This window comes from Empidonax traillii, unplaced genomic scaffold (assembly GCF_003031625.1).
Source record: "Empidonax traillii isolate 1590-97213 ecotype Southwest subspecies unplaced genomic scaffold, ASM303162v1 scaffold222:size850627, whole genome shotgun sequence".
Taxonomy (NCBI): Eukaryota; Metazoa; Chordata; class Aves; order Passeriformes; family Tyrannidae; genus Empidonax; species Empidonax traillii.
Window position 1 is genome coordinate 443,697 of NW_020955415.1, and position 16,700 is coordinate 460,396.

Consider the following 16,700-nt stretch of genomic DNA (forward strand, 5'->3'; position numbering starts at 1 on the left):
GCAAGAGGAGGGAGACACATAGGGGGACATTGTGTACTCATGAAAGATGTGACAGGTCAGGAGAGCCTGCATCTGATGCTGGTAACTTTTGTGGGTCCTCATACCTTGCTGAAAAGCTCCACAATTCCCCAGAACCCCAGGTGGATGGCCAGGCAGGAGCAGAACTAACTACTGTTCAGGGAGGGACACGACAGAAGTGTCTGGATAACATAGTGCTTAACTTTCTAATAGTAGAGCTATTAAAAAAGATGCTTTGTACCTCACTGAGAGTTCCAAATTAACATCTAAGTTTCAACTCAGTTTTCCATTCAATTAGGGCTATTAAAGTCATCTCGACATTTGAGAAGTTAAGATGATTTACAGAATACATAAGTTTGAGCTCAGTAGATAAAGGAAGCTGTTTTTTCTTTGTAAGCCTTACGGATTTGATACTAAAAAAAGGCAGTGTGTCCTACTCAAACACTCCCTGTTACAATGCCAGATGGGAATCTGGCACTAGAAGCTGGAGCTGGCAATAGGCAGGAGTCCTGATTTGTGGTGTGAAAGGCTAAATAATGCTCAGAAATGACTGTCAATCACCAATACAGATGGAACCATTTTAGTAAAATGAAGTCTAAGCAGCCCATCTGAATAATTTATTGTGGCAGCATAATCTGCAGATATCAGCTGTGATTACAATATAAGACTCTATTAAAGACTAGAAAGTACAGCGGCTAAAGCTCAGAATAAATTAGAATCGTAAAGCCACTGTTAGCAAGAGGAGAGAAAAAGTTCTCAGCAGAAACTGCCTAGTTCTGTGCGCTGCAGGCACACAGAAGTGTTTTTTTCTGGAGTTGTGGGGCATTTGGTCCATGAATTTGGATGGCAAACCAGACATCTAACTAGCATTCTGGTTTGAGTTTGGGTTCTTTTTCAGAAAGACGTTGAAATTCCTTGTGAAATTAATGCAAATTGTGGGCATTGATATTTCTGATGATTCAAGCATTTATGAATACAACTTTTTTGGATTCCACAAAATTCAATGCTTGGACATTGCCACAAGAAAACAGATTTCTGAGGAAAGGTTCATCTCTGCAGAATGCTGAGTTTTTAGCAAGACAGATTAACACAGTAAGCCCTACTCCTCACTTCTGCCTCTCAACTCTATGATCAGTATTAGATACTAAATAAAATACTGAAAACACCAGGCTTTATAAATGGAGCATAGTCAGTTAGTTGGACTTAACCCCTTTTCCTATTTCATCTGAGTGACTATGAGATGAGCCCTAACTTACCCTGAAATGCTTTTTATGAGTTGGACAGCCTTATGCAACACATTGTTTTTATTCTTCGGGTTTTGAAGGCACAAGTGCTTTCAAATCCACCCCCAAAACAGCTCTGGAGACAGCAGCTGTCTCTTTTCTCTCACGCAGTGGGGTCTCAGTCAATGACAGTGGCTTCTGGGCAGTTTATGATGAGCATGAATAAAGAAATCAGAGCTTGCTGCACAGGCTCTGAGAAGCACAGGAGTGAAGGAAAAATGAAAAAGGCAGTGGCCCAGATTAAAACCTGATGGATAGAAAGGCAGCAGTGATGTTTGCACAGATGTCTCCCAGTGGAACCTGTCTTCAGTTTCTCTGTGTTAAGGTTGTGATGAATGACATGGAAGGAAAAAAAAAGACTGTGTTTTCAATTCAACAAGGAGAGGATGTAAACTTACTTCAAAATTAAAGCAAAACCTAAAAATGTGCTTTCCTCAGCAAAAAGTGATAACTAGATTAAACCTCCCACTGAGAACAGGTCTAATAGGAAAGGGAGCTGTAAAAAAAAAGATTTCTTGCAATTATATTTGTGTCTTCTGGCCATTGTTGAATCCCCCAAGACTTCTAAGAAAGAGAATAGAAAGAAACAGATCCAAATACAGCTGAAGGAGGCTGAAAGGTAATGTGGGCAAATTTGGACACCTAAATTCAAACTGCCTCAGTGAGTTTCTTCTCTAGTCATATTCTCTAAACATATGAAGATAATAGGCAAAATGAAAAAAAAAAAAAAAAAAGAAAGAAAAAACCACCAAAAATTTAAGAGCAGAACTCAATGTTGTAATTCATGGCAGCAGAAACATACATGTAAAAATAGTGCATACTGATTAACAGTTGAACTTCAGAGTAAACCTCCACATTTCTTGCAGTGTGGTTTTCTACCATGTGTGCTTCCAGACTTTTTAAAGTCAGACATTATCTTTTAAGTCAGACAATATTTAAGACATGATATTTAACAAGCCTTAGTGCTGGTTGTCCAACTCCCCTCCACAGTCTGCTCCAGGGGGACATACCACAGCTTTCTCTGCTGGCATCTGTGGCAGAAGTGACAGTTTTGCATTTTCCATCTTTGAAGGACGTAATGTGCTGCTGGATTAGACCAATAGATGGTCTCACCCAGTGCTGGTCTCAGTTGTGACAATGAAAGAGGTTATTCACGGGAGCACATGAACCTCAACACTTTCTCATTCTTTATTTTTACTAGATTCTTGTATATTCCTGATGTTTATATACCTGCTGGACATAAATGTGTTTAATTGCTTTTTCAACCTGCTGACATGTCCTCATTCATGTCCAGTGATGCCAAGCTCCAGAAGCTCACCACCTGTTTTCACAGCAGCCTTTCTTGCATCTGTGTTAAACCATTCTGCTTGTTTCAATCAGTGCTCTTCTTTGGGTTATTTGATGACTGCTGACACTGCAGGGGGCACACCTGGGATCTCCATGGTTCTGAAAAATCCCAGTGAAATTCCCCTTCATACTTGTCCTTCCCTACCTTCTCAGGAGGTATGGTTGCTTTAGAAAGAATGTTTTCATTTAACAAATGTGATTTTTCAAAACTGGAAATGATTATATAGTAACGAGAGTCCTTGGAAATTACAGCAGACAGCAATATGAAGTGGCATTTATGAACAGTAATTACTATATTTTTATCCCTGTGCTTAGGTACAGAAAATAGCAGTGACAATAGTTGGCAAACCAAGTTCTCATGATATATTTCATTCACCAGCAACCCTGTGCTTACTTTGGTTAGTTCTCTTGCCCTTCACTGCACAACGCAAGTAAAACCTGCTCTAGTGTGTAGCAGTTTGTAATTTATCTATGAATGGTATTTATAGAGCACTGGTCCCTGGAGTATTCAGGCTCTAGCCCCACTGATGCATTAGAAGAGAGGGAATAAGGCTTATTCCAAAGGACTTCTTAGCATTCTCCCTGGAAAAAGCCTCAGTGAAGCTGCTTCCTTTGAAAAGCTGGAGGTTTTAAGAAAATATTGTTAAAGGAAATGTTGCAGCCAGAGTGCAAAAAAGTTGAAGAAAAGTAAAAAATATTCTGTTTGAAGTAAAAATGTACATAAAGCTCAGAAATCAAGAAATTTTTTCATATGCTGAGAAACATATTTAATTTCATTTCATTCCACTTCATTTCATTTCAATTACTTCTGATAGTTCCATTTCTGTCCAAAACGCCAAGGTCCCAAGCAAGCAAGGTCATACATATTAAAAAGTCATCTTGATCAACTAAAATCATCAACACTGGTTGTAAGGTGAGGTTTCTTACCACCTTGACATAGGAAAAGTTTATGGGGATTGAGGTCGAGTGACAGACATGAGCTTTTAGAATTTTCCCCTTTGACAGTGCCTTATGCCTGTCCTCCAATATTCATCTCCTCTGAAAGAGCTGGAAAAGAAACAAGTCTGCCAAGCCACACAGACTGGAAAAACATTGGTTTCAGACTTCTCGTCTCCAGTCACAAGACAAATGAAGAAAGGGGTGTCTCAGTATCTTATGGTGTGATTTATGCTCTGCTCAACACCGCTCTGAGTTCAGACTGACACGAGCAAAAACGGCTCAATGGGAGTCAAAGTCTAACCCAGACATGAGGTTAATGCAGTACAAAAGCATCATTAACACTTAGAAATATTACATGCAAGAAAGAGGTATGAAGGCTGATAGCTTGACTGCAGGGGGTGGGTCTACACATGGCAGTTTTAAGCACTGTCTTGGTGAAGAACTGCAGCCTGCCAGCCCCACATTTCTCCTCCTAGCACATAAAGCCCACCCAAACATTGGAGATGTTGCTAACAGCCTCCTTCCCTTCCTTCTCTGTCTCCAGAGGGCATTGTCAAGAAATCTTCCTGGCAGCATTTTAAAAGCGGATGAGATCAGCTATGTGTTTAAGAAAAAATGTATGTGAAATAAGCCCCCAGAAATTAAAACCTGTTTGTTCCTGCAGAACATAAATTCAAATACTATTCATACACACTTTAACTCAGTGCTTGTGAGAAAAGTAGAAAAAAAGATTAAGCTATTTCCTGATTTTCTTGACAATGTTCACGTGACATGTCCTGCTTGAGAATAAAAAGCTCTCTACACAGCACGAAGCGGCTCATTTTTAGGCAGGTTCTCCTGCAACCACCAGGTAGGAAAGAGTAAAGGATTCAAAGACTGGAGGTTGAGGGATTGTGGAAAGATGGCTGGGGGTAAATTTAGAGGAAACTGAGAAGTTACTTTCACTCCATAACAGAAGTTATAATGGTACAGAAATTAAAGGGATGACCTTTCCCCAGAGGGCATGTGCCCTGTATTAAATTGCCTGTATGTTTAAGAGTTAAGCAAGAGACTTTTACACCAATCAGTAACAAATGTATGACTAGAGTCACTCAAGTTTCATTTAAACATAAAGAAACAATATAAAAATAAGTCAAGAAAGAGGGAAAATTTAGGGTAGAGTCCATCATAACTGCTGGGATCAGTCAACAGGATGAACCTGTGTTCTCCCCCATAGGGATACCTATTGGGTAAGCACTTACTCTATGCACACTGAACACTTTTAATGGAGATTAGAGCTTCCCTGTGTATTGCTTTGAATACATTTCTGCAGTCAGGTACTATCCCTGGCAACCCTTGAACCTTAACCTGTCACAATTTTATATTTTGTATAACTAAAGATTGTTATTCCCTAAACTGTGTGAGTCCTTCACTGGCACTAGCAGTCACTGGCAGTGGGTAACATACTTGAAGAAAGTGGAAGACCTGCTGAGGGGGTTCCCTTATGATGTTGTTGTGTGTCCCTGAACAAGTCAGTAGAATTGTCCTCCAATCCAGTAGGACTGTTCAGTGAAGGATGCCAATAACAGGACACTGACAGACTGGGAGGGTACAGAGGTCTCAGCTTTCCTGGGGGACTGATAGGCAAAATCAAACACTTAGGGTGGAGGAAATCTCACCTTTTCACATTACAGGGATCTTAGGGGGTGAGACCTAAGCAACCTGTAAATAGTGGGTGAAGAAGAGACAAAAAGTTGTGGTGGTATGCAACAAAACGAACTTCCCATGGAGAGAAACTGGGCATCCTTTAGAGAAAATGATGTTCTCTACATCAGGAGACTCTTTTCCAGTGACCAGGAGTGGGCAAATGGGTTAATGGTATCCTTGCTCAGCCTTACTGGAAGAGGCAAGCAGAGTTTTTCCTCCCACAGGTGAGCAGTGGGAGGTGGGAGTGCCCGACAGGGCATTACAGAGCCAGCTGTCCCATGGAGCTGGCTGGGAGGCACACAGCAGGCAGCTCAGCAATCCAAATGACTTCAGTTTACCGAAAGCTTTTTGTCTGTCATCGCCACTGGAGCCCACGTCTTTTAACCTTCTACAACAGCAGCTGGCTGTCAGGGTAACCTCACCAAGAGAGGGTCTAGGAAGTTTCTCATAAATCAGGCTGGCCTCTCTCTCCTTCAAAGTCAGAGAAAGAGGGAGGTCCTTGGTGAGGGGCACAGGTCAGATCAGCAGAAACCAAAGCTCCTGGGTTTGCTGTCACCTGCACCTCTCTTGGCTCCCCCCCCCCTCCTGGTGATGTTGGAGGCAGCAACGTCACACTGGTGCTGAGGGACCGTCTCTTATTAATCTGATGTGATACTAAGGCTTTCCAGTAGAGTACCAGTGAAAGAATGGAACAGCAATTTAACAATCTGAATCTCCACTAAGGATAGATGAATTTTCATGGGCAGAAGTGGAGAGCAAAAGGCATTTTCAACCCCAAGCATTTGTCTTCAGCTGAAGACCTCAAAAGCCTGACACAAACAATGATGTTAGACTTTCTTATAAAAAGGATTCAAGATTTTTTATATTGTCACATAATACCCTAAATATAGGGTTTTTACTGGCTTTCCTAAAAAGAGACAACTAAAGCACAAGTGGTACCTGATCCAAAGAAGTTAAATATTTAAATTACGTGCTCCAAAGAAGTTTCCTTTCCCAGGATCTTTCTGTTTAAAGAAAGAATGGACACCATACTGGGCATTATTTTTGATCAAACCTATGGCTTCCTTTTCTTTCTAGGAAGTATTTTATAGAGGAAAAAAAAAGTCAAAAACGCCCAAATCTGAAATATAACACCCTCCACAAGAAACCACAAGTGCGAGTCTTGGTGAAAAATCAGAAAGGACCAAGAAGGACAGCTGTAATCCCAAGATTAAAAGAAATGAGATATAAGAAGAAGTTAAAAAACTATGTTGATAAGTAAGAATTTAATAGAAGTGACCAAAATCATAAATATCTGAGATAACAGAAGCTTCTTTTTTAGTTTCAGTGCAGAAGACCGGATAAGGAGAACACAAATGGAAGTTAAAGAAAAATAAATTTAAATCAAACTTTAAAAAAATCACTTTTCATCTTTCATAACAGTAAGCAGATTAAATGACCTGTTCTCAAAGCTGTGAGGTGATGACCTTGGGATTGCTCAGGAAGGGGACTGGACTAGAAAGTGCTGTAAAATAAGCAAACCGCACTAAGTAAAATAGCTGCTACTTGCTGGTTCCCATGTGTTTTGTTTTCATAAATATTTCTGCATTAAATATCATCTACACATGCTGGTAAATCTAACATTCTGCACTGTGATTTTTCAAACTTGTAAAAATACTAAGTATTTATTAGATCAAGAAAGTGACACGTTTTTGTAAGAACTTGAAATTTAAGCAACTTGATATTTAGGATGGAGCATTTAAACATCATTCTAGTGGTTTAGGTACATGAGAAAACAAACACTTCTGATCCCTGAACAAATAACAAGTGTAATCATGCTAATGACAGGAATCATAACCCAATGCAAATGTTTAGAAATAGACCCATCATGTATATTCTATCACATTTGTGCTGAAAGGGAAGTTTTCTTCAAGCTGAAACACTGTGAGAAGCTCTCCTGTACCATGAGCATTACATGACAGCCTTGAAAGATCACTGTGCATCAGCATCTCTTTGGTGCCCTAGTAACCCCCCACAACCTGCATAAAGCGGGACTGCGTCTGCTTAGGTTTCCTGGAGAGTGGTTTTGCATGGCAGCTGTGAAGGACCAAAGGCAAGTCTGTTTTTATTTAGCCCTTACACTTTCTTGCCTGACAAATTAATTTAAGCTTGGATTCAGAAAGCTGCTCTAGCTTAAGAATTCAACAAGGCATGCAGGGAAGGCACGTTTGAAACCCTGCTGAAACAAGGTCTGAGTCACTGTTCCAGAGCCCAGTAAAATCAAAGTCTTCCTTGCATTTTGGATCAAAGCAAAAGTTGGTTGGGTTTTTTTCTCCGCACCTGCTCCATCCAGGTATCTTGATGCTCTTCATACAGATCAGGCAAGTCACTCTACTTTAGGAGTCTTGTCTAGATGGTATAGAAACTAAAATAAACATCCTTTAGCCATGAGAACTCACATGCATTTATGGAATTAAAGCATAACAATGGTTTGATTGCATGCACCAACATCAACCTCTCCTCAAAACAAAAGGTTAATAAATATGGTAATTGAAATTTGGCTGTTTTAATGCAATTCTCCAAGCAGAACAATTTTAAATGTGGGTGGTGGTTTATCAGATTTTCCAGATGTTTGAGGTAAGATTTTTTTGTTTTCCTCTTTTTCTTTGGGGGGGGGGGGAGAGGGTGTTGTATATGTGCTGTAATAGAGATGACTCGACTGAAGTTGGTTTCCTCTCTCAAACCTCATTGCAGTAGTAGGTACATATAGGTAGGATTTTTGGTCATAAGTACTGAGATGATAGAGAGCAACTCATATTGAGGACAGTAGCAAACACAGCCAAAACAATTTTCCATTGGCTTCTTCCCCAAGAACCTTGAAAAGTTTGAAATACATTTAGTCAAAGTCATCAGACTGAACTAGGAAAAAGCAAGATTTTTAGATCAAAATTTAATTAACCGTCTCCTAAACAAGAGACAGAATTTGACTTAAGTGTGGGGTTATTTTACATTCCTTTCTAAATGCACATCCCCAAAAAATGTTTTTTTCAACAAACTTCTATTCACAGCGTTTATTTAATTATGCAGATAATAAATGGTTGTGAAGCACTTATTCTGTTATTCCTTTGATCCACTATTAGAAACATCATTATTTATTCAACTTTGATCATACACATGAGAGTAAATTCAGGACAAATAGTGCTTTTTAAAAAAAAGATAAGTCCAAAGATAGGTCCATTGTATTTCCTTGAGATAGTCAAGATATCATCTGTTAGATTTTTTTCTGCCACAGGAAAAGTTCTTAAGACCCATTTATTAAAGAACTAACTCAGAAAGTTTCTGCAGTTAGTATCAAGGAGAGGGTAAGGTATCAGGACCGAGGTGCTGGCTCAGCAGTTTTTCAGACTCTTTGAATGACTCCTCAGAGATACCTTCATCTCTCCACATGGAAGAATGCTGATGAATTTGCATTACTGGTGTCTGTCCTTATCACTCTCTCAGAGCAATGTGTAAAGGAGGAAAAGCATGGCCCACGGGTATGGCCTTGCACACAAAGGAAGGATGGCAGGGCAGTGTCATCCTCCCTACCTTGTACTTCCCGAAAACTTATCCCACTAATTCTGCGTTTGAAAGGAAATTGGCAAGAGATATGCAGGACTGTGCACCACTCTTTTATGTGATTCCTTGGTTTGTGACTCTGTCTCAGACTTTATGAAAGTCCTCCTTCTTTGAGAGCTGTCACTACCCAATGTTATATCTAAAAATTCTAGTTTAAAGAGTGACATGCGAGCAGTACATGAAATTTCTCATTGTTTCAAATATTTTTTATAATTTCTTGAAGAAATAATCACTGGTCCATAATTTCCAAGGCCATTACTACGGGGATTTTTTGTTTGGGCTTTCAGTTTATATGAGTAAGTGTTTGACAACTGCCAGTCCTCTGGGGTGTAATATTAAAGTCTGTACCAACTTGATAGAAAAACTCTTAAAGCTCAGATCAGCACAGGCTAGAAAATGGACAAAGTGAATGTCATATCCATTGGTTTGACAAGCACATCTTCTCTTGACATCTTTAACCTCTAACAGTGAATCCATTCTCCTTTCCATAAGGAAAAGGATTGGACAAGCCTCTTTTTGACATTTTCTGGTGTAAATGGAAGTGAGGAAATGTCCTTGCTCCTTGTACTGTGTTCATATTGACTTTGTCTGTCCCATTTGTTCTCAAACTCTCCACTAATCTCATCTTTGGTTCTGCTTCCAATTTTCAGAAAAAACACTGAGGTAAAGAGGAGAGATTGTAGCAAACTGTCTTCACAGCTCTATAGACCTGCATTTTGCCATCTCACCAAGGTGTCTAAAAAAAAAAGACCAAAACGCTCTCTATGCAGAGAATATAATTAGTACAGAAAATATAGTTAGTAGTACATGTTACTGCACACAAGCTGTTTGAGAGGAAATTAAGAGCATTTTAGTTTATGCTTTGACTGCTAAAACTTAGACAAATATTGATGTCCATGTTAACAATCACCCTCACTGAAGAGACGTCTGAATTGATTTTCCCTTGAATTTTGTAAACAAGGAAATGTATATTTTTAGCAGATTATTCTTTAAACATGCAATGGGGTAAAAGGTACTACTTGTTGGCTCAAAGGCTGTGTACTGGTCTTTCCTGCTTGTTTAGTGTTGGTATCACTGGGAAGCCTTGCTGTACTCCGCTTTCTGCCTTCTCAGTGACCACTCACTGGTGCTCCTCCAGATGCCTCTCCTCAGACTGAATCCAAGAACTGAAGGAGGCACAGTCCTCCCCTCATCTTTGGCCTTTCCCTTCTTGTTTCACATTTTCCAAGTTCATTTTCACCATTATACCCCTTTGGAATGATCAAAAGAAAGACCATTTCAGTGTTCCATAAGCTGACTAGGCATCTGGCTCACCTACTCTGGGTCAAATTCCAAATTCTTCATTCAGACATGGCACCTGTGACCTGAAACAGTTGCTTTGCTCTCCACTTTATGGGACAGTCACCTCCAAGGGATTGTCTTGACCTCACTGAATTGCCTGGAAGTCATGTGCTGCATTTCCCATCTCATCGTGTGCCTGCGGTTCCTCCCTCTCCAGCAGCCACAGAGGGCATCCCAATCCCTACTTTGCTCCCCACAGAAGTTGCTGGTGCCCTTTCTGCTGTAGAAACTAGAGAACTGTAAGGGATACCTCTGGACATGCTTTTAGTCTTGCTCCTGAAGAGCAGAAGCACAGTCTTGTTTCACAAGCAAGTCTTAGGAAAGGGATGGAAAGAAGTTCTATCCCTGATTCCACTCCTCATCCATGCCCAGATCTATTTAGATCTTATTAAAACTTCTCCCCAAAGAGAAAAGGAGAAGGGCTGTGTGTCTTCAGAGTCATTTGTGCCCTCAGTATGGTCACCATTTACCCTGAAATGGTGAAAAGAGTGAGAAGAGCATCAGGTCATGCCTGTACCATTGCAGCTGCTGATATTTTAAGATTACAAGTTTAAATGAGAAACATCAAATATAAACCTTGACAGATGCTTACTAACATTTTCTTTATTAATCTATATGAAAATATAACAAACACTGCAGTCTGACAGCTTTCTTCTTTTTTTTTCTTGAAAAATTAACAGAGCTCTTCCTGTTTGTTCACAGCAATAAAGAAATTACATATATATACATAATTAGTAGTGATTTAAATATAGAAACATATGGATACATGGAGGAAAATATTCCTATATGTGCCTATTTCGGTATTTCAGTGGGTGTTCAGGTTATTCTGATAGAATTACATTAGAAGAGGAGCACATATATAGAATTTTTTCAATTCTAATGCAGTTATTTGACTTGCATAATGGTACATAATTATGTAATTCAAGTAAATATACTTAGTGCTTGTAATGTGCAACTATCTGGTAAAATGTTATTCAGAAATGGCAGCTCACTGTGGTGACACACACAGACCAGTTGAAATAAGGCAATCGCAAAAGTTCTTCTTTGCCCCATTTCTCATATGAAATGCCCATTTTCTCACTGCACTGAAAATTTACCCTTGCCCCCGCTGCCTTGCTCACATTCATGTTAACATTTCTTTCATACCCACTGGCATCTTCTGAAGTATTTCATTACTAATTGTTTTCCCCTACGGGAAGTAAAACATTGCTGGCATTTCCGATCTTATCTAACCATGCACAGCAAGTCTTTCATATTCCAAGGGTTTCCATTAATTTTCTGGGTGACTATTCAGCATAGGAGACCAAAACCATCTCCGACTTCTGACCTTGGTCTCAATTCAATAAAGCACAAAAATTACCCTTCCACTGAAAGGCATTGCCTCAGGTGCAGGTATCAAGGCATTGGAGGTGTGCAAGAAATGGACATTTCCAGCCACAGGAAGGTGCAGCAGAGAGAAACAGTTATGGACAGATGACAAACCCCAGTTTCACACCACCCCTACACTTCTTAGTGGGTAGAGGATCGGGAGTGAAGCAGTAAAGATGAACATGAAGAAGGGGGAAGGAAAGGTGCTAGTTTAATGTTTGTAATTTTGCTTCTTCCTACTCTAATCTATTTTAATTGGCAATAAATTAAAACTAATTTTCCCCCATTCAAGTCCTATTTTCATCCCCCATTCCCCTGAAAGGGGTGAAGCGAGCAGGTGGGTGGGAGTTTGACTGTTAGCCATGGCCAAGCCTCAGCACAAGATTTTGTTTGGATGTTTGTGTTCTAAATCCCTCATACCTAAGAGAATCTTCATTAAAATCAAAATTTCAGAAACAGGACTGAAGCCCTACCTGATCTCTGTTCTCCTTTTATTCCTGTTCAGTGAAACATTTCAGCAATCCATTTAGGTGCAATAGCTAAGCAAAGCACTTGAGCAGGATTTAGACATTAATAATTAGAAACTTTCTTCATTTTCACAGACAAAATACTGGTTTGGTTCTCTTTCAGCCAGCTGCTGGAAGGTCTCCAGAAGTGTGTCACGTTATTCTTACTTAACTTTCATTCTCAGAGCACTAAACTGGCCTGTGTTTTCAGCTAACACATAGTTTAGCAGACCTTCCTCGGGTATCTTACAAAGCGAGGAGGAAGGTGGGCGCTCTCTCACACGCACACGCACACACACACATACAAAATGAAACAGGAGAAATGAACAGTGAGATATAATTAACCATTGAACAGCTGCTAAGGGGAACTATTTGTTGGAAGATTTAAGGCTTGTTTTCATGAGCAAGAAATGTTACCACTGCATTTCCAGGGACGGCTGCTGTTCTTAGGGATCTGGGCTCACAGATCTCCATTTTGGGAGGTTTTTAATTCAATACAGTGCTCTGCAATTAATTAGGAACCTCATTAAGGGAAACAAGGCTTTGCTATGTCATAACATTTTGAAGGGAATGTGCAATGTGACAGACAGTGACCTATTAAAATGAACTCAATCACACTTTCTCTGAGACTCAGAAAGCTGCTCTTTAACACTGCAAGCATACGGGGAAGACTAGAATTTTTATTTTCTTAACTACTTCTGCTGTGGAGAGTCCTGCATCCACAGATATTTACAATGTAAAATATGAATTTGCTCATAATTCCCAGTGTCCTTTTGAGGTCTGAAGATATTCTTGAAAAGGATGTCATTACCCAATCTGACAATTTCATGCAGCAAGCATGCACTGAGTATAGTTTAATACAAACATTGTTAATTGAACTTATGTCATATATACAAGTCATCATTAAGAAGACGTACTTGATGGAAGAAAGAAATTGTCATTTAAAATCAACTTCATACTGTAGTTTTAATATACCTTTAATTACAGTGATTACAAGCCCTTATAAATTATCAGCTAGGTCTTTGGGAATATCCCTGTCTTCATCTCACTCTACTTTAATTTATTGTTCCTAAAAAGAGGATAATTAGCATTTGCAGCCAGTTGCTCCTCAAGACATACTCAAGAAAGGGGATTTGTTTCTGAAGGTCTTTCTTGGCTTGGTTTTTCCCTTTATATTTTTTTACAAAAACACATCACACGTGCTTTCTCTTAAAGGCCGAGAGACCAACCAATCTTACAGACTGCCTGACTGGCCATCACAAGTTTCTGAGTTTAGAAGGACTTCCAGTGGATTCCAGAGACATGCCTATGAGGACCCAGTCATGCTCTTATCTGTACAACTGAGCCAAGGTTTGTCAAGGATGGCAGCTGTGGCATGTGTCCCTGTCCCAGAAATTGTAAGAATCTTGCACTCATCCAGCAGAAGGATCCCTTCAACTGAGAGAAGGGAAATGTGAACAGAAATTAAGTGAAACAACAATGTGTCAGAGGGAGTAAAAAAGAAGATATTTACTTGTCTTTGTTACTAGTCACCCTTCCAGTCTGGTCTGTTGAAATACAACAGCCAGTAATACCATACATATGTTTCATCAGTTCTGTATTTAATCTAAAAGGAGAGATTTAGGCCCAGAGTCCCAAAAGATGCAAAGCTTAACTGCAGAAAGGTCCTTTCCAGAATTTTAGGTGACAAAAGAGTATTGTACTCTCACCTGGGCCAAGAGCTCGCACAAAGAGGCTGAGTGTGGTGACCCGTAGGTGACAAGGTGATGCAGACCATGGCATGAGCCTTATGTGGGCCGTGGACCAGTGTCTGACAGGACAGCATTTCTGTAACCATCACAGAAGTAAAACAGGATGTCAACATGACCAGAGGGACTGGCAGCCACTGCTGACCCATGTCTACAATGACCCCCAGGGCTGCTGCAAGGGCAGCACTGCCACATGGATGTCCAACACTGTGTAGCATCTGAGCTGGCACCATCATAGTCTGGAGCCAAGCCAGTGCCCAAAGCTCACTGCTGTGACCAGCTGGAAGGAGCATCACTGACTCGTTGAAGAGATGAGAGGGACAGGTCTCAGTTGATGGAGGTGTCTGAGTGCAAGAAAAGCTGTGTCTGGCAGAGCCCGTGCTTTGCTCGGCCTGCTAAATTAGACTCAGCTTTGCAGTATCACGTTCTTCGGTGTTCCTTTTTCTCCCCTTGGCATTAGGCAAATCACATCATAAAGAGTTGCAAACTTGGAATATTCATTAGAAAAAGACCCAGGAATATTTTATCTTTATCCTAATAACAACCTTAACAGAAAAAGACACTAGAAAGTTCTTATTACAATTTTAGACTTATATCACCACAAAGGAGCGGATAAAAAAGCTGAAATAGCTGTAGATAAAATCTTATTTAGAACAACAGGGCCATGGTACAAGGAACACAGCCATCAGTCCCCCTAGGGGCAACAGGCAATGCTTTTCATGAAGTTTTGTTGACACAAACAGAACTGCAGTGAGTGAACTAAGGAGGGTGATAATGAATCAAGCTTAATGTAGCATTCTAAATTTCAGTGCTCTGTAACAATTAGAGGTAGGTAACTGACAGCAGGACTGTGACAAGTCTCTGTTAAAGACGCCTTTGGTAGAGGACAGACAAAATAGCACTGTAAAATACTGCACCTTCAACAGTGGATCAATACTCATGCTTGCTTTTGGACAGAACACTTGCACTTTTGCTCGCAGTCAGCATTGGTCATCTAACCAGTGGATGCTTGATGGAATTTATCCCTTTGTTAAATGCATAGGAAAATGCCCAGGCAACCCAAATGGACTTTACTAGCAGAGTCTTAATGATCCATCTGCGTATTAAGGAGAAGAGAGGAATGTACAAGGCATCATTTTCTCACAAATATGCAAGATAGTCATGCAGGAAAAAAAACTAGGTTGACTATTTCCCTTTAGTTTTAATGCTCTCCTGTCCTTTTTCAAGTGATATCTGAAACAACAGGAGTAGAGCTAATGCTAAGGGAAATAACAAATTCAAGATGTTTTTTAATCTCAGGTTTATATGTCTGAGACCATGGTGCAGTGGTCAGTAGCGCTTATCAAGGTGTCATCAGGTTACTCAGTAGTACAAATATGATCCAGAGCAGGCAGAGGGAGATGGTCATATTTATGTTGAATCACCTCCACAAACAGCAAGAGATTTATTCCAACTTTATAGAATGAAGAGCATTGGCTGCAGAGGATAGCTGAAACCTGATCTTGTGTAAGGCTTCTCAGTACAAAGTTAGTCCATCCAACTTTTCCAGAACAAATCTGAAACCACAGGGTGAGTTCTTCCATGTGAACCCACTGTATCATTCTGAGTCCAGTATCAGGAGCCCCGAGCCAGACATACCATGCCGTGCATCCACAGCCTCTGAACCAAAGTCCAAGCAAGGTCTCTTTGCAGTCCCGGAGAGATTAATTCACTTATTAATTCACCTGAACTCTTTAGAGGGAGCGTTGTCTGTTTACTCTGGGCTAATTATATTAACATCAAGCAAGGATGAGTCAAAAGTTAAAGAGGTTTCTGATATTTCAGCACTAAAACAACCAAGGTTTCAGATGTGATTTATGCACTATTAATATTGCATGCAGCAGCAACAGCAGGGACTTAATAGCCTGGACAGAAACGTGAGCCATAATATCCTCTTCATCCTCACACTGTGACCCCAGGCTGGAAGCACTGAACTACACAGCTCACGTTGACATCTTGCAAGGCTCTACTGTGGTCTCACTGCATGCTTGCTTGTACGTGCTGTTGCATGTGGCAGTGTGCTGGTGTAGGGCTGGTGGCAACAAAGGAACACGCTGCAATTACTCAAGCCTAAAACATGGTTTTTAATATTTAATTAAAAAGTTGTAGGTAAACACTATTTCTGATTTCAGAGGCATTTCACAGACTTCTGCTTTTGGATTGGTAGTGTGTATTTGAACTTTCGTGGATCTTTTCATCACCGGAATGATGCAATTTGCTTGAGGGAGGTATTCCATTATACTTGTACGCATTTGGGGAGAAATTCAGTTAGCACAATGCCTCAGAATCGCATGTATTTCTCTCTAATCCAAATCTGCTGGTTTTAAGAGCAAAGCAGAACCATAGCTGTTGTGATTTTCCTCACTCCCATGGATGATCTCAGCTGCACAGCAAGCATTTTGCAGCCCTTTTTAACAGCAAACACAAGCCTGTCCTTTACGTTTTGCCTTACTTTCCTCATTTGCTTCTTGCAGTAGGCTTTTTCCTGGCTCCGGGGAGAGCAGAGATCAATAACACAAAACTAATATTAGAAACATCTTCAGACGAGCAGCTTCCATGTGCGTGGTGCTCACACGCCACGTCGTCCCCCAGCAACAGTGCCACGACACGATGCTGGACCACCCCCAGTCACACACTGGGGGATGTGGACGCCACAGCACTCACTCCCTGCTTGCAATAACTGTATCCCTTGCAAGTAATTGGAAGAAGGAGAGGTGTATAATAATGTTTACATGATTACTTTCAGTCACTGGTATCTTAAGGGTAGATTAAAATTATTCTCAGAGTTGAGAATAATATTTCTATATTGCTGCAAGGCCTAAGGAGAT